Here is a 20,568-nt window from a genome sequence, read left to right as displayed (position 1 = left end):
CTAAACCTCAAACTAACCCTAAACCTAACCCTAACCTTAGCCCAAAAGCTAAACCTAACCCATACCTCTAACCCTAACTCTTACCCTAACCATAACCTTAACCCTAATCTTAAACCTAACCCTAAACCTAACCCATACCGCTAATCCTAACCCTAAAGCTAACACTAACCCTAACCCTAAACCTAACACTAACCCTAACCCTCACCCCTAACCCTAACCCTGACCCCTAGTCCTAACCCTAACACTAACACTAACCTTAAACCTAAAACCTAACCCTAAACTTAACACTAACCCTAAAAACTAACCCTAAATCTATCCCTAAACCTAACACTCACCCTAAAACAAACCCTAACCCTAACCTTAACCCTAGCCCTTACCCAAACCTAAAACTAACACTCACACTAAACATAACCCTAAACCAAACGCTAACACTAACACTAACACTAACACTAACACTAACACTAAACCTAATCATAACCTTAACACTAACCATAACCTGAAGCCTAACACTAACCCTATCCCTAACACCAAAGCCCTAACCCTAACCCTAACCCTAATCCTAACTCTAACCCTAACCCTAACGCTAAGCCTAAACCAAACACTATCCCAAAACCTTAACAATAACCATAAAACACAAACCCTAACACAAACGCTAACTGTAACCCTAAAACTAACCTCTAACCCCAAACTCAAACCCTAACCCTAACCCGAAAGTTAAATCTAACCCTAACCCTAAATCTAACCCCAACCCTAACCTTTTCTTACCCTAACCCTACCCCTAAACCGATCCCGAATCCTAACCTTAAACCTAACCCTAAACCTAACCCTAATCCTAACACTAACACTAACACTAATCATAACACTAACCTTATCCATAAACCTACAGGTAATGCTAACCTTAACCCTAAAGCTAACCCTAGCCCTAACCTAACACTAACCCTTACTCAAACTCAAACTCTAACCATAGCACCTAACCCCAATCCCTAACCCTAACCCTAAACCTAAACCTAAACTGAATTATAAACCTAACCCTAAAAGTAACCTGAAGCCTAACCCTAACCCTATCCATAACACCTAACCCCATAAACTAATGCTAACCTAAGGCTAACCCTAACCCTAACCGTAACTCTAAACCCTAACCCTAACTCAAAGCCTAACCTAACAATATACCTAACACTTAACCCCTAAAACTAATCCTAACATAACTCTAACCATAACCCTAAAACTAACCTTAACACTAACCGGAACCCTAACCCTAACCCTATTCCTAACTCTTTACCCCAACCCTGAACCTAAACCTAACACTAAACTTAACACTAAACCTAAACCTAAAGCTAAGCTCAACCCTAACTCTCACCCTAAACCTAACCCTAACTGTAACCCTAAACCTTACCCTATCCCTACCCCTAACCCTAAAACTAACCTTAACACTAACCTGTAATCCTAACCTTAACCCTAACAGTAACACTAACCCTAAACTTAAACCTTCCCATAGCACTAACCTTAACCCTAACCCTAATCCTAACCTTATTCTATCCCTAACCCTAACACTAACTCTAACCCTAAACTTAATCGTAACCCTACACCTATGCCTAACCCTAAGCCAAACCCCAACACTAACACTAACAATAACACCTGACACAAAACCTAACCCTAACCCTAACACTAAACCTAATCGTAAACCATAATGTAACAGTAATTCAAAGCCTAACCCTAACCCTATCCTAACTCCTAACCCCTAAACCTAACGGCAACCTATCACTAACCCTAACCCTAACCGTAATCCGAACCCTAACCCTAACCCAAAGCCTAACCCTAACCCTATGCCTAATACCTAACCGCTAAAGTTAACCCTAACCTAACATAAACCCCAACCATAACTGTAACCCTAACTAACACTAAACCTAAAACTAACACTAACCCGAACACTAAACCTAATGCCAACCCCAAGCCTAAACCCAACCATAACACTAAACCTAACCCAAAACTAACCTCTAAACTTAACCCAAACCCTAACCTTGTCTTACCCTAAACCTAACACTAACCCGATTCAGAACTCTAACCCTAACCCTAAACTAACCTTAACCGTAAACCTAACAGTACCCTAACAATAACCCTACCCCTAAACCTAACACTAACCATAACCTTAACCCTAACCATAAGCCGAAGCCTAACCATAACTCTATCACTAGCACCTAACCCTTAATCCTAACCCTCAACCTAAACTTAACCGTAATCCTAGTCCTAACACTAGCACTAACCCTAAAGCTAAATGTAAGGCTAACCCTAACCCTAGCCCTAAATTAACCCTAACCCTAAACTTAAACCTAAACCTAACCTATCTTTAAAACTAACCCAAAGCAATACCCTAACCCTAACCCTAACCCCTAACCACAAACCATAACCTGAACCCTAAAACCAATCGTAAACCTAAACCTAACAGTCACCCGAAACCTAACCCTAAACATATCCCTGAAACCTAACACCTAAACCTAACGCTAACCTAAACCTAAACCTAACCCTAACTGTAACCCTAACCCTAACCCGAATTCTAACCCTAACCCTATGCCTAACACCTAACCCCTAAACCTAACCCTATCCTAACCCTAACCATAAGCCTAACCATAAGCCTAACACTAAAGCTCACTGTAACCCTAAACCCTAACACTAAACCTAAACCTAATGCTAACCCTAACCCTAAAACTAACCCTAACACTAACCTTAACTCTAACCATAACCATAATCCTATCCCTAACTACTTACCCCTAACCCTAAAGCTAAACCTAACACTAACCCTAACCCTAAAGCAAAACGTAATGGTATACCCTACTCTAACCCTAACCCTAACGCTAACCCTAAACCTAGCACTAAGCCTAAAACTAACCTCTAACTCTCACCGTAACACTAACACTAACCCTAAACCTAACCGTAGCACTAAACCTCAATCTAACCCTAACATTTTCTATAACCCTAATCCAAACCTTAACCCTGACACTAATCCTAACCCATACCGCTAAATCTAACCCTAACCCTAACCCCTAACACTAACCCTGAACCCTGGCACTAACCCTAACACTAACACTAACCCTAACCCTAAGTCCTAACCCTAAACCTAACAATCACACTAATACTAACATGTAACCCTAACGCTAACACTAACGCTAACTCTAACCCTAACCCTAAACCCTAACACTAACACTAACCCTAAACCTAACATTCACACTAAAACTAACCCTAACGCTAAACTTAATGCTGACCCTAACGCAATCCCTAAGCCTAACCAACTCTAAACCTAACGCTAACCCTAACCCTAACCCTAAACTTAATCAATACGCTAACCCTAACCATACCCGAAACCTAACACTAACCCTATCCCTAACACCTGAACCCTAACCGTAAACCTAACTCTAACCGTAACCCTAACCCTAACACTAAGCCTAAAGCAAACACTAACCCTAAACACTGACACTAACCATAAAACACTAACCCTAATACAAACACTAACACTAACCCTAACCCTAAACCTAACCCTAACCCATAACCCTAAACTCTAACCCTAACCCTAACCCTAAAGATAAATCTAACCCTAAACTTAACCCCAAGCCTAACCCTGTCTTACCCTAACCCTAACCCTAAACCGATACTGAACCCTAAGCCTAATCCTAACCCTAACCCTAAACATAACCCTAACATTAACCCTAACCCTTACACTAACCTTATCCGTAACCCTAAACGTAACCTTAACCCTAACCCTAAACCTAACCCTAACCCTAAATTAACCCAAATCCTAACCCTAACCCTAGCATAACCCTAACACTAAACCTAACACTAACCCTAACCATAACCATAACATGAAGCTACCCTAACACTATCCTTAACACCAACCCCTAACCCTAACCCTAAACCTAACCCTAAATCAAACCCAGCCCTAAAACTAACAATAAGGCTAACCCTAAACCTAAACCTAGTGGTAACCCTCACCCTAACACTAACACTAACCCTAACCTAAACCATAACCCAAACATTAACCATAACCCCTAAACACAAACCCTAAACCTAAACTTAACCCTAACTCTAAACATAAACCCAATTATAACTCTAATCCTAACAGTAACCTGAAGCCTAACCCTAACCTTATCCCTAACACCTAACCCATAAACATAAAGCTAACTTAAACCTAACCCTAACTATAACCCTAATCCTAACCCGAAGCCTAACTCGAACCCTATCCTGAACACCTGACCCCTAAACCTACCCTTAAACTGACCCTAACCTTAACCCTAACCATAACCCTAACACTAATCATAGCCCTAACCATAAAACCAACCCTAAAACTAACATTAACCCTCAACCAAACCGAATCCCTAACTCCTAACCCTTAACCCTAAACCTAACCCTAACACTAAGGCTAACACTATCCCTAACCCTATCCGTAACCCTAAGCCTAATCATAACACCGACTCTGAACCTTAAACTAACCACTTACCCTAAACTTAACCCTAAGCCTAACCCTAACCCTAACCCTAACCCTAACAGTAACCCCAACCCTAACACTAACACTAAACCTAACATCTAACCCAAACTGTAACCCTAAACCTAAACCTCAACATAGCCCTAAAACTTACCAAAACCTTAACCCTAATGTTAACCTTAACCCTCAAACTAACCCATACCACTAACCATAACCATAACCCTAACCCTAACCCAACACTAACCCTAACATTAATCCTAACCCTAACCCCTAACCCTAGCCCTCAACCCTAGACCTAACCCTAGAACTAACCCTAACCCTAACCCTAAGGCCTAAACATAAATCTAACACTAACACTAACCCTAAGCTATAAACCTTAACCCTAACCCCAAAACAAACCCTAACCCTAAACCCTAACCCTAAATTATCGCTAAACCTAAACCTCATCCTAAAACTAACACTAACACTAACCTTAACCCGAACACTAACCCAAACCCCAAACATAACACCTACCCTATCCCTAACACCTAACCCCTAACCCTAACCCTAAACCAACACTAACCCTAGCCCTAACCCTAACCCTAAAAGTAACCCTAAACTTCACGCTAACCCTAAATCTAAGCCTAACACTAACCCTAACCCTAATTTAAATCTATTTATAATGCTAACTCTAACCCTAACCTAACCGTAACACTAACCTTAACCCTAACCCTAACCCTAAACCCTAACACCTAACCCTAACCCTAAGCCTAAACCAAACCCTAACCCTAAACCTAACTCTAACCTTAACTCTAACACTAACAGTCTAAATCTAACCCTAAGAGTAATCCTAATCCTAACAATAACACTAACCCTATACCAAATCCCTAACCCGATCCCAAACACTAACCGTAAACCGAATCGTCACCCTAACCCTAACTTCTAACCTTAACCTTAACACTAAAAATAAACCTAATACTAACCCTAACCCTAACCCTATACATAACTACTAAACACTAAATCTAACGCAGACCTAACCCTAACCCTAAACCTAACCGTAAACCTAACTCTAACCTGAGGCCTAACACTAAACCTATGCCTAACACCTAACACATAAACCTAACCCTAACCAAACCCTAACCCTAAACCTAATGGTAACCCTAAACCTAACCCTAATCCTAAACTTTACCCTAATACTAACCCTAACAGTAACCTTAGCCCTAACCCTAACCCTAACCCTATCCTTAAATCCTAACCCCTAACCCTAAACCTAAACTTAAAACTAAACATAACCCTAAAACTAAACTTAAAGCTAACCCCAACACTAACACTAACCCTAACCCTAACCCTAACCCTAAAGATTACCCTTATCCTTACCCTATCCCTAACCATAACCCTAAACCTAACCGTAAAACTAATCTCTAAACCTAACCCCAACCCTAACCCTAACACTAAACCTAATGCTAACCCTAACACTAACACTAAAGCTAACTTCTAACCCTAAACCTAACCTTGAACATAACCCTAACCCTAAACCTCAACCTAACACTAACACTAACCCTATACCTAACCCTAAACTTAACCCAAACACTAAACCTAACCCATACCGCTAACCCCAACCCTAACCCTTACCCTAAAATTAAGCCTAACCCTAATCCTAACCCTAACCCTAAAACTAACCCTAACACTAACCTTAACACTAACCCTAACACTAAACGTATCCCTAATTCCTAATCCCTTACCCTAAACCTAAACCTAAAACTACCGCTAAACCTAAACCTAACGCTAAACCCAACCCTAACCCTAACACTAACCATATCACTAACCTTAACACTAACCCTAACACTTAACACTATCCCAAATCCTAGCCCGAACCCTAACCCTAACCCTAACAATAACCCTAAAACTAACTTCTAGGATGCACCATTGGAAACTTGCTCTCAGACCTTCGCTCGGTTTCTTCGGGCTCCCCGGGCGCTGCTGGACCGGGACCCGGATCTAGCCCAGAGAGAGAGAGAGGTGGCTTGTGCGCTGGAGTTTCGTCTGGGCCGGGCATGGAGCCGGCGCTGTCTGGCTTGCCTTGGGTGCCCTGCGCTGTTGCCATCCACGCTTCACACTTTTCTCCAGTTTGGGGCTCTGCGCGCCGACAGCAGCCGCGGCTGCCGACAGATTTGAAAGTTGTCTGGAGTTCCTGCCAGAGCTGGATGCTAGAGAAATTTTTTACATTTCTCTGGAGAGTGCAATGATGAAATACAACTGAGGCTTTCAAAGAGAGCAGTTACAGTGAGGTGCTGAGGAGGAGCTGGGCAGATCTGGAGTGCCTGCATCAGCCCCTTCCTTTGTCTGGAAGACTGTGAATATCTCTGCAAGCAGGGAGGGATCACAGGTTCCTGAGGCACCTCGTGCTGTGATGAGTGCTCAGCACACTCTGCCCAAATCTCAGACTGTTCCGGACCCCCCAGGCTTCCAGATGCAGTGAAGTGGACCAGTGGGTTAGAGGCCACTACATCGCCTCCCCATCCCAGCTGCACTTGGAGGTCTGCTGAGATTCCGACGGGTGGGCAGGCCCACACTATCCCCCGAGCCCAGCCTGTTTTGCTGCCACGCCTAGCCATCGGTGTGCAGAGGAGGAGCTGGGTGGATCTGGGGTGCCTGCATCCACCTCTCCGTGTGTGAGGAGGACTGTGGATATCTCGGCCCAGATTGTTTGGGTCCCTCCAGGCTTCCAGGTGCAGTGAAGTGGAGAGGTGGGTTTGAGGCCTGTACATCCGCCTCCCCATCCTGGTTGCACTTGCAGAACTGCTGAGCTCCCGATGGGTGGGCGGGTGCACACTATCCTCCCCAACGCCAGCCCAGCCTGTTTTGCTGTCACGCCTAGCCATCGGTGTGCAGAGGAGGAGCTGGGCAGATCTGGGGTGCCTGTATCGGCCTCTCTGTGTGTCTGGAGGACTGTGGATATCTCTGCAAGCAGGGAGGGATCACAGGCTCCTGAGGCACTGCGGCCTGTGGTGAGTACCCTAACCCGGCTGTGATTGAAGAGCTGTGGAGCTTCCAAGGGGCAGGTGGGCACACAGTGTCCCTGAGGTCCAGCTTGTCTGGAACTGCGGAGGTCTGAGCAGGCAGAGGAGGGCCATTGGTTCTGCAGGCCCAATGGCTTGGGGTGGCGTGGTGCCAGAGTCTCAGTAGCTGCAAACATAGAAGGGGATTTTCAACAGATCCTGAGGAAGCTTTCAAATAATACTTGAAACACAGAAATATAGGAAAATGACAAAAAGAAGACCAAATTAAAGCCTCAAACCTCCAGCCAATCTCAAGAAGCCCTAGGAGGAATGTATTTAGAAGAAAATATATTCCATCCACCTCATATATCAGACACAATAGCTACTGAAATTGACAAGCAACTCCAGGAAGCTTTAAAGAAATTCAAACTCGAAATAATCTCCCATATAAAAGAAGAAATGATAAAAGAAATGAAAGATATTCTAAATATATCTAAAGAAAACACAGATAAAAATTGGAGGAACTAAACAAAAAGATAGAATCCCTAGACAAGCAATATAAGAAACAAACAGAATACATAATGCAGATGCACAGAGATATACAGGAAATAAAAAACTCCACTGAAAGTTGTAAAAACTGCCTTCATGAAAGTGAAGATAGAATTTCTGACCTTGAAGACAGGATTGCAGCTAGTGAACAGGAAAGGAAAGATCTTTTAAAAATAACAAGGAATCAGGAAACAACAATTCATCAACTGCAAGACGATGCAAAGAAGAATAACATAAGAATGATAGGGATTAATAAAAGAGAGGGAGACAGCATAAAGGATGTCACGAGGATATTTAGAGAAGTAATAGCTGAAAATTTCCCAAGCATGAGATCAGAAACTGACATCAGGATCAGTGAAGCATATAGAACTCCAAACAGTCATAACCAAAATAAAACTACACCCAGACATATAATAATCACCATCCCAGAAATCCAACATAAGAATAGATTATTAAAATCTGTCAGAGAGAAAAGACAGATAACTTATAAATGAAAACCTATCAGAATCACAGCAGACTTCTCAGCACAAACGATAAAGTCAAGAAGAGCATGGAGTGAAGTATCCCAGATCCTAAAGCAAAATGATTTCCAACCAAGACTGATATATCCTGCAAAACTATCATTCAAAATAGATGGTGCAATACGATACTTCCATGACAAAGAACAGCTGAAGAACTTCATGAACACCAAACCGACCCTGCAAAAAATATTGAAAGACAGTTTAGATACACAAAGGAAAAAACCACCAAGCAAAGCAAATAATTAAACAGAACAGAAAGATAAAGATGCAACAGCAGAGAGATAACATTCCTACAATTAACCAGCATTTAACAGTAATAACCATTAATGTAAATGGTCTCAATGCACCAATCAAAAGAAACAGACTAGCAGAATGGATCAAGAAACAAAATCCAACCATATGCTGTTTACAGGAAACCCATCTAACCCAGAAGGATACTCACAGACTGAAAGTCAAAGGATGGAAAACAATTCTTCATGCAGCAGGAATCCAAAAAAAGGCAGGAGTAGCCATTCTGATTGCAGACAACGTGAACTTTAAACAAAAAATGACAATAAAGGACAAAGAAGGTCACTACATACTCCTAAGGGGAAAACTCCAAGAGGAAGAGATAACTATCTTAAATATATACGCACCAAACTCCAGAGCACCCAGTTATATAAAACAATTATTAACAGAAATGAAAACTCAAATTATCAGTAACTCAATTGTAACAGGAGACCTTAATATGACATTGACACCAAGGGACAGATCAACCAGACAGAAAATGAGCAAAGAAATAACAGAACTGAATCATACCTGTGAACAAATGGGTTTGATAGACATATACAGAATGTTCCACCCAACAACATCAGAATACACATTCTTCTCAGCAGTACATGGATCATTTTCTAAAATAGACCATATATTAGCTCACAGAACATATTTAAACAAGTGCAAAAGAGCTGAAATCATCCCTTGCTTGTTAACGGATCATAGCGCTCTAAAATTAGAAATTCATGATAAAAGATACTGCAAAAATCCCACAAACACATGGAAACTGAATAACACACTCTTGAGTAATCAGTGGGTCACAGAAGAAATTAAAGAACAAATTAAACAATACCTAAAAGAAAATAAAAATGCAGATACAACTTACCGGAATCTGTGGGATGCAATGAAAGCTGTCCTGAGAGGAAAATTTATTGCACTGAGTTCCCACATCAGGAAAACAGAACGAATACAAATAAATAACTTGATGCTACACCTCAAACAGCTAGAAAAAGAAGAGCAAGTCAAGCCCAAAGCCAAAAGAAGAGAGGAAATTATAAAAATCAGAGCAGAAATCAATGCAATAGAGACTAAGAAAACAATCCAAAGAATCAACGAATCAAAGAGTTTGTACTTTGAAAGAATAAATAAAATTGATAAGCCCCTAGGCAACCTTATTTTAAAAAGGGAAGAAAAAGCTCCAATTCATGTAATAAGAAATGAAAACGGTGAAATCATACAGACCCAATAGAAATACAGAAGATCATCAACACCTATTTCGAAAGCCTCTACTCTCAAAAGTTTGATAACACAGAAGAAATAGACAGATTCTTAGAAGTTTATGAAGTGCCAAAGCTAGATCAAGAGGATGTAAAACTGTTGAATAACCCAATCTCTGTTAATGAAATTGAAAATGTAATTAAGTCCTTACCCACCAAGAAGAGCCCAGGCCCAGATGGATTCACTGCAGAATTCTACAAGAAATACAAAGAAGACCTAATGCTGACACTCCTCAAACTATTCAATGAAATTGAAAGGGAAGCAATCCTTCCTAAGTCATTCCTGGAAGCAAATATTACTCTAGTACCAAAACCTGAGAAAGACCCAACTAAAAAAGAGAACTATAGACCAATCTCCCTAATGAACACATGATCCGGCCTGCGGATCAATCTATGGGTCTCAACCTGGAGAGGGGATCGGGGATGGGGGCAGGACAAGAGAAAAGAGAGATGGAGACAGAATGAGATTCCAATCGAGTCTCGTTTATTTTTAAAATGGCTACAACTTATATAGGGTGGGGCGGGCCATAGGCAGGAAGAAGGCTTAATCTGATAGGTCATCATCACATTCGGTTATATGATGTAAGCAGGAGAGGATTATGGGTAATGTAGGCAGGCTGAAATACGAAGTTTGCTTGTCATGTGCATTGCAGGCATGGGGAGGATCATGGGAAATGTAGGCTGACACACAAAATGCCCTCAGGCAGGAGGGGCAGGGCAGCAGCAGCTATTCAAAACCGCTCCCTACATCTCCTCCCTTATTATTATATATATTTTTTGGAACATGGCAGGCCCTGGGAGGACAGCGCCTGCCTTGGGTCAAGGACTCCTCATATGAACCCAATCGAGCCTTACCCGTCATGGGCCTGCAGGACAGCTGTTGGTCCTGGACCTGTCTTAGGTGGCCGATTGGCATTACATACGTGTCCTAGTTGCCCGTCTCTGACTGCCTGTCCAGTGCCTCAGGGCGTCTGGGCCACAGCATCATGTGGGCCGTCAGTGGGTGAATTTTTCCAATAAGTTTGTTGTTCTGCCATTTCCAACCGATGGTAATATATCTGAATGGGCTTTGCCATAAATGTATCAACCTTGTTATTAACGTTATTAATGAGTGTCACGATCCTCTGGAAAATACAAGGTCCTACAGTAAGCAGCAACAGCAAGGCAGCTAGGGGTCCCAAGAGGGGGGCAATATAAGGGGAGAGATCCTCCCACATGGAGGAGAAGGTGGTTGCTCCGATGCACTCCTTTTTTCTCTCTTCGAGGCACTCTCTCAGTTTACTCATGGACTCTTTGACTACTCCGGAGTGGTCAGCATAAAAACAACACTCTTCTTTGAGGGCTGCACATAAGCCACCCTCCTTCATAAATAGGAGGTCTAGTCCTCTTTTATTTTGCAGGACTACCTCAGATAGAGACGTCAGGGGCGCCTGTAGAGCTGTCACAGATGCTTTTATTTTTTTTAAATCTTGATCTATTGCTGCCTGTAATTGAGCTAGATGCTTATCTCCCAACACTAGAGCTGTGGTCCCTGTCCCTATTCCCGTTGCTACTCCTAACCCTAGTAACACAGCTAAGGTGAATGTCACAGGTTCTCTCTTAGATATATAGCTGATCTGTGATGCCTGGAGGTAGTAGTCTCCTGGGTGGAAGGTTATGCGAGGAAGAACCTGTACAAGAACACAAAAATCTGCAGACTTGTTAAAAACAACAGTTGCTATACAGGGTGATAGGCCAAAATTGCAGGCCCAAGACGTTCCTGGGGGTGGAATGAGGTAATTATTTGGCTTGAATTTGGAATGAAGCTGGGCACAGAGTTGTGCTGCCAGTGCTGGTGGACGGCTGGAATCCCCAAGACAAGTTTCTCTACCTGAGACATCAGGGAGAGTCAGCTTGTGGTGATTGTCCCAGTCACAGGCAGATGAGCTAGAAGAACTGATAAAGGTTAAATTGAGGGCCTTTCCTTCATAATATGGGGGAGGAGCAGCCAAGCATAACCAACATGATTGGGTGAGATTAGGTTGGGTATGATTTAAAGCCATGTATGCTCCTTTAATCAAACTGAATAGGTTAGAATGTGAATATTGAGGGGCAGGTATATGATCTGCCTGGTGTGGCAGGACTTGAGAAACCGTTATGGCTGAGGGACTTACTGTAGTTATTTGAACAGTAGTAACAGGATCTGTATTGGGCTGATTGTATTTTGGATTTGGATGTAAGGGAATAGAAAAAAAGCAATCTTTAAGATCAATGACAATTTTTAAAAATCCCAGAGGAATGGCACTGGGGGAAGGCAGTCCTGGCTGCAGATGTCCCATTAAGACTATGGTCTTATTTATTGCCCTAAGATCTTGTAGCAGCACCCATTTCCCTGACTTTTTTTGAATAACAAAGATGGGTGTGTTCCAAGGGGAATCACTGGGGACAATGTGACCCGCATCTAACTGGTCCTGCACCAGCTGCTGTGCGGCTGCAAGCTTTTCAGAGGTAAGGGGCCACTGATCGACCCAAACAGGTTTGTCTGATAACCAAGTAATCTCTTTTGCATGGGCCACAGGAAGGTCAATGACCCCTATTGAAAATGGCCTAGGCCTGCTTTAGAGGGGTTTGGAGTTGGGGAAATAGGCACTTTAATGCCTGAGCCTCGTTTGCCTAAACCTTGATTAGGAAAGAAGCCCTGAGTGAGCATTTGTTTGGTGACTACAGCATTGGGACTGCCCATCATCATCCCCATCTGAGTTAGCAAATCTCTGCCCCACAAGTTAAGGGGCAGCCCCTCTACAATATAGGGCTGTATGTGCCCCTGATTATTCTCACTATCTTTCCAGGTAAGTAGACTGGCACTACGTTGTGGATTTTTAGATTTTTCAATCCCTTGTAAATGCGTCATAGTGGTTTCTAAGGGCCATGTGGGAGGCCAGTCCTCTTTTCTAATGACTGTTACATTGGCACCTGTATCTATGAGCCCTGAGAAACTTTTCCCATTAAGCAATAAAGCCATAAGGGGTTTATCTTTGGAAATAAATTGAGCCCAATATATATCTGAGGATCCAAGGGAAGAATTTCCCCTGTAGGAAGCCACAGCTGCATTAGAAGTTTGAACTAAAGGCAGCAGCACCAACTGAGCAATACGTTGTCCTTGGCTAATGGAAACTAGGCCAGAGATAGAGGATACCATGGCAACAATTTCGCCAGTATAGTCGTTATCTATGACTCTTGGAACAACTTGTAACCCTTTTAATATTGTGCTGCCGCATCCAAGAATTAACCCACAAGTGCCCTTGGGAAGAGGGCCATAAATCCCGGTGGGAATGGTATTGGGCAGCCTCTTATGCTAATTGTGACCCATCAACTTCCTGGCCACTGGAAAGGTCAGGGTAAATAGGGCGATATGGAGGAGGGACCATGGTGGCGCCATTTTGAGGACCCTCGTGGTCTCCAGACAAAGGGAGTGTCGGCACATCGCCATCTTGAACAGGCTCTGGGATCTCAAGGACAACAGAGCTGGGAGGGCTGGGTGCCTTAGATAAAACCGGTGGTGGCGGAGTACAATTGCGGGAGGCAGCTAACGCAGCCTCACCCTGGGCAAGCGTCTCCGCGAGCTGGGGATCTGCGTGACATTGTGCCAGCAGCTCAGAGATTAAAGTCCAATATGAAAAAGCAGTTACAGGAACCTTTTTTGGACCAAAAACTTCATAATAGTCCTTAAGAGCATCTCCTACTCTATTCCACCTGTTTAAATTAATGGTACCCTCTAGGGGGAAACATGGACACACTGAATGTATAAACTGAAAGTACTTTATTAGTTCTTTTGTCTTAACCTTGATCCCTCTAATCTTGAGAGCCTCCCTGAGGCCAGTCACGAACAATTCGTGCTCACTGAGTGCTTGTCCCATGTTAATGCCATTCACCTACCATGATTCAGGTGAGACGTAAGGTGGCCGTCTGCACAGATCACAGGAACAATGTCCTTGAATCAGTCACGGTGGCCAGCGCTTTACTCCTGTGAACGGTCCCGCGTCGTTATCCCTCGTGCCAGGTGAGGTCCCTTCGTGGTCGCCACTTGATCCGGCCTGCGGATCAATCTATGTGTCTCAACCTGGAGAGGGGATCGGGGATGGGGGCAGGACAAGAGAAAAGAGAGATGGAGACAGGATGAGATTCCAATCGAGTCTCGTTTATTTTTAAAATGGCTACAACTTATATAGGGTGGGGGAGGGCCATAGGCAGGAAGAAGGCTTAATCTGATAGGTCATCGTCACATTCGGTTATATGATGTAAGGAGGAGAGGATTATGGGTAATGTAGGCAGGCTGAAATACGAAGTTTGCTTGTCATGTGCACTGCAGGCATGGGGAGGATCATGGGAAATGTAGGCTGACAGACAAAATGCCCTCAGGCAGGAGGGGCAGGGCAGCAGCAGCTATTCAAAACCGCTCCCTACAAACACAGATGCAAAAATCCTCAATAAAATATTGGCAAATAGGATCCAGCAAATCATCAAGAAGATTATACACCAGGACCAAGTGGGATTCATCCCAGGAATGCAAGGATGGTTCAACATATGCAAATCAATAAATGTAATCCACCATATCAATAAAGCCAAAAATAAGAATGACATCATCATTTCTATAGATGCAGAAAAAGCCTTTGATAAGGTCCAACATTTATTCATGATAAAAACTTTACAGAAAATTGGAATAGATGGTCTTTACCTCAATATAATAAAGGCCATTTATGACAAACCAACAGCCAGCATCATACTAAATGGCCAAAAATTGAAAGCCTTTACTTTAAAATCAGGCACAAGACAAGGATGTCCTTTATCACCACTCCTATTTAATATAGTACTGGAAGTACTAGCCAGAGCAATTAGGCAAGAAAGAGAAATAAAAGGGGTAAAGATAGGAAAAGAAGAAGTTAAGTTATCATTGTTTGCAGATGACATGATACTCTATATAGAAGACCCCCTAAACTCCATTGAAAGACTCTTAGATACAATAAATAAATTCAGTAATGTGGCTGGATACAAAATCAATACTCAGAAATCAATAGCATTCCTATACACAAACAACAAAATCACAGCGAGGGAAATAAGAGAAACTGGACTATTCACATTAGCAAGCAAAAAAATGAAGTATTTAGGAATTACTCTTATGAAAGAAGTGAAAGACTTATACAGTGAAAATTATAATACACTGAAAAAGGAAATTGAAGACGATCTCAGAAAATGGAAAGACATTCCTTGCTCATGGATAGGAAGAACAAACATTGTTGATGATGGCCATTCTACCAAAACTATTATACAGATTCAATGCAATCCCAATAGAACTACCATCAACATACCTTATAGATCTAGAGAAATCACTTCTAAATTTCATCTGGAACCAGAAGAGACCTAGAATCGCAAAGGCAATTCTAAGCAGCTAAGACAAAGCAGGAGGCATCACAATCCCTGACTAGAAGTTATACTACAAAACAACAGTAGTAAAATCAACATGGTATTGGAATCAAAACAGCGCTGAAGATCAATGGAATAGATTAGAAGATACAACCACAACTACAAACACACTCAACCACCTTATCTTTGATAAAGGAGCCAAGCAGTTTCACTGGAAGAACGACAGTGTCTTTAATAAATGGTGCTGGAAAAACTGGCTCTCCATTTGCCGAAAACTAAAGCTAGACCCATGTCTATCACTATGTACTAAATTAAAATCTAAATGGGTCAAAGATCTGAATATTAAAACAGAAACACTAAATCTATTGGAAGACAAATTGGGTAGAAACCTTGGAGACATAGGAGTAGGTAGAGAATTCATGAACAGGACTCAAACTGCACGGGAAATACTTCCCAGAATCAATAACTGGGACCACTTCTTATTAAAAAGTTTCTGCACGTCAAAAGAAATCTCCTGCATAGTGAAAAGAAAACCCACAAACTGGGAAAAGATTTTAGTGAACTCTCTCTCAGACAAGGGACTCTTGTCTAAAACATATAAAGAATTAAAAAAACTCAGGCCTCCAAAATTCAAAGATCCAATCCAAAAATGGGCATCTGAGATGAATGCGCAATTCTCAGATGAAGAAATGCAAATGGCAAATAAATACATGAAAAAATGCTCATCATTGGTCATTAGAGAAATGCAAATTAAAACCACACTGAGATACCTTCTCACTCCTGAAAGAATGGCCAGGATCAAGAAAACCAACAACAACAAATGCTGGAGAGGCTGTAGGGAAAAAGGAAGTCTCCTGCACTGTTGGTGGGAGTGTAGACAGGTACAGCCTTTGTGGAGGTCTGTCTGGAGATTTCTCAAAAAGTTGGGATTGGAAATACCATTTATTCCAGCTATTTCACTTCTAGGCATATTCCCAGAAGAACTGAAAGCATCATACCACAGTGATATATGTACACCTATGTTTATAGCAGCACAATTTGTAATCGCCAGATCTTGGAAACAACCCAAGTGTCCATCAACTGAGGAATGGATAAAACGTTGTGGTATTTCTATACAATGGAGTATTATTCAGCTATAAAGAAGGATCACATTGAGATATTTATCAATAAATGGGCACAGCTTGAGACCATACTCATAAGTGAAATAAATCAATCTCGCATGTATGAATACCGAATAGTTTCCCTAATGTAAGTAATGATTCAAATATATAAAAATATGTGTTAATCATGATTCCCCATTATGTGGCCTTGAAGCCTTATAAAATTTTCACTTAGTAATTAGAAAGGCTTTATTCTGGGCTTCTTGATATGGAAATATTTGAAGCTATAGTATATGAAATTTTATCCAAATATTTCAAGAAAAAAGACAGACACTATTGTAACTACTATTAAATCGGGTTATTTGGTGGTGAAGCACCAGGTTGCTGAAACAGTCATGCTGTGACCTCTATTGTTATATTGTTATGTCCTGTTTTAACTCAATCTCTCCCTTATTCTTTAAAAAAATTATTTAGTTATTTCTTATGTTTGTTTAATTAAGGGGAAAATTAAAAAAATTAGGATATATAATAGTAACTCTTTTTGATTTCCTATTAACTTGTTTTGAAGTCCTGTAATACTCCCACAATCTTGGTTTGACTGATTAGACTCTGTTCCATTCTGTGCGATAGTATCAAGTTTGAGGGTATAGGCAAGTACTTTGAAGGCAATAAGATTCACTAAGATGCCCATTCTTGTTTGACTATTGCTCTTTGGAAGTCCTGTAATGTTTACAATGCCTAGGTTTTATTGGTCTTGTTCTCTACTGTTTTGTCCAACTTTATAATATCTAATGAGATAGACAATTCTTTTTAAGGACACAAGAGACAACGTTGATAACCATTGTTGATAACCTTGTACTCTGTTCTACATCATGTGCTATGTCTAACCTTGGTTTTGATTGACAGCTTTGTTTTGCCATATTTGACTTTATTCTCTCCCCCCAAAAAAGTAATAAGAACTAAGGAGTAATAAAATCCAAAATGTGTAAATTTTGTTGTAAAAAAGAGAGGGGAAAAAAGAGTTCTAACGGATATAACTGCAGGTGTGTTTGGGGTGTTAAATAGCTGACTATATCAATGTTTTTGGATCATTGAACACAGCTGTTTGCAGTCTCTCTGTTTGAATGTCCACTTTGTATTCTTTGATACTGTGATTTGAGCAACTATTTCCAAGATGATAATATGTAATCTATTAAGAGGTGATTTCTTACAGTTATGTTTTTTTTTTGTAGTTCTGTATTATGTATACCCTTACACTGCTTTGTTTTGTTTTGTGTTTCTCTTTTTCCTCTTAAATAAAATTTAAAAAAAAACTAACTTCTAACTCTAACGTAACCCTAAACCTCAACCTAACAATAAGCCTAACCCTAAATATAAATCTAACCCTAAACCAAACCCATACCACTAACCGTAACCCTAAACCTAACACTAACCCTAACCCTCACCCCTATCCCTAACCCTGACCCCTAGCCCTAACCCTAACACTAACCCAAACCCTAAACCTAAAACCTAAACTTAACATTAACCCTAAAACACATCCTTAAAATTGTCCCTAAACCTAACACTCAACCTAAAAATAAACCTAACCCTAACCTTAACCCTAACCCTTACCCAAACCTTAACACTAACACAAACACTAAACATAACCCTAAACCTAATGCTAACACTAACACGAACCCTAAACCTAATCATAACCTTAACACAAACCGTAACCCGAAGCCTAACACTAACCCTATTGCTAACACCTAAGCCCTAACCCTAACTCTAACCATAACCCTAACCCTAACCCTAACGCTAAGCCTAAACCAAACACTATCCCTAAACACTAATAATATCCCGAAAACACAAACCCTAACACAAACGCTAACCCTAAAACTAAACCTAGCCTCAAACCCCAAACTCTAAGCCTAAGCCTAACCCTAACTATAAATTTAACCCTAACCTTAAACCTAACCGCAACCCTAACATTGTCTTACCCTAACCCTAACCCTAAACAGATCCCAAATCCTAACCCACAACCTAACCCTAATCCTAACACTACCACTAACCCTAACACTAATCTTATCCGTAACCCTACACGTAACGATAACCCTAACCCTAAACCTAACCGTAACCCTAAAGTAACCCTAATGCTAACCCTTACCCTATTCCTAACCCAAAACTAAACCCTAACCTAACCCAAACACTAACCCTAAAAGTAGAATCTAACCATAACCGTAACCCTAACTCTAACGCTAACACTAAACCTAACCCTAATCCTAAGCCAAAACCCTAAACCTAACATTAAAACACTAACCCTAAACTCTAACCCTAACCCTAATCCAAACCCTAAACCTAACCCTAACCCTAACACTAAACCTAAACCTAACCATCACCCTAAAACTAACCCTGCCCTAAACTTGACACTAACCCTAACTCAAGCCCTAAACCTAAAACTAATCCAAAAACTAACCTTAAGTTTAACACTAACCCTAACCCTAACCCTAAACCTAATCATAATCCTAACACTAACCATAACCTGAAGCCTAACATTAACCCTCTCCCTAACACCAAACCCCCAAAACCTAAACCTAACTCTACCACTAACCCTAACCCTAACCCTTAGACTAAACCAAACACTAAACCTAAACCCTAACAGTAACCATAAAACCCTAACCCTAACACAAACCCTAAACCTAAACCTAAACCTATGTTCTAATCCCAAACTTTAACCCTAAACCTAACACTAAATATAAATCTAACCCTACCCTTACCCCAACCCAAAACTTGTCATACCCTAACCATAAACAAAACCAGAACCCAAACCTGATCCCTAACCCTAAACTTAAACCTAACCCCTAACAAACTAACCCTAAACTTAACCCTAACCCTATAACTAACCCTAAATTTAATGCTAACCCTAGCCCTAACCCTAACTCTAACAGTAACCCTCTAACCCTAACCCTAAACCCTAATGCTAACCATAACCCTAACCCTACCCAAATTTCTAACCCTATCCCTAACAATAACCCTAAATGTAATAGCAAACCTAAGCCTAAATTCTAACTCTAACCCTAACCTTAAACATAAACCTTGGGGCTGGGGATTTAGCTCAGCGGCATAAGCGCCTGCCTTGCAAGCAGGCAGTAGTGAGTTCGATCCCTGGTACCGATGAAAAGGAAAAAGACAAAAAAAAAAAAAAAAAAAAAAAACAAACAAAAAAAAACACATAAACCTACCACTAACCCTAACTCTACACTCTAAACCTAACCCTTATCCAAAGCCTAAACCTAACCTCTGACTCTAACAACTAACCCTAACGGAAACACTAAACCTAACCCTAACCATAACAGTAACCCCTAATACTAAACATAGCACTAACCTTAACCCTAATCCTAAAGCCTAACACTATCCCTAACCCAAAAATTGACAATAACCCTATAACTAACCCTAACCCTAAACATAACCTTAAACCTAACCCTAAAACTAAACTCTAACCTTAACCCTAACCCTAACCATAAAGCTAATCATAACCCTAAACCTAACCATAACCCGAAGCCTACCACTAACCCTATCACTAACACCTAACATCTAATTCTAACCCTAATTCTAATCCTAACTCTAACACTAAACCTAAGCCTAAACCAAACACCAACAATAAAACCTAACACTAACCATAAAACCCTAACCCTAACATGAACAATAACCCTAACACTAAACTTTAAGCCCTAAACCCAAACTCTAACCATAAAATAACCCTAAAGATAAATCTAACCCTAGCCCTAACCCCAACCCTAAACTTGTCTTACACTAACGCTAACCCTAACACGATCCTGAACCCTAACCCTAACCTTAACCCTAACCCTAAACCTAAACCTAACCTTAAACCTAACGGTAATCTAACCCTAACACTAAACTCAACCATAACCCTAACCCTAACACTAACTATATCTCTAACTTCTAACCATAACACTAACCCTAAATATAAATCTAAAGCTAAGCCTAACACTAAACTCTAACCCTAACCAAAACCCTAAACTC

Source organism: Cavia porcellus, unplaced genomic scaffold, assembly GCF_034190915.1.
Source record: "Cavia porcellus strain 051 isolate PalLab524CR breed Dunkin Hartley unplaced genomic scaffold, mCavPor4.1 scaffold_41, whole genome shotgun sequence".
Classification (NCBI taxonomy): domain Eukaryota; kingdom Metazoa; phylum Chordata; class Mammalia; order Rodentia; family Caviidae; genus Cavia; species Cavia porcellus.
Note: the sequence above shows the minus strand (reverse complement) of the source record.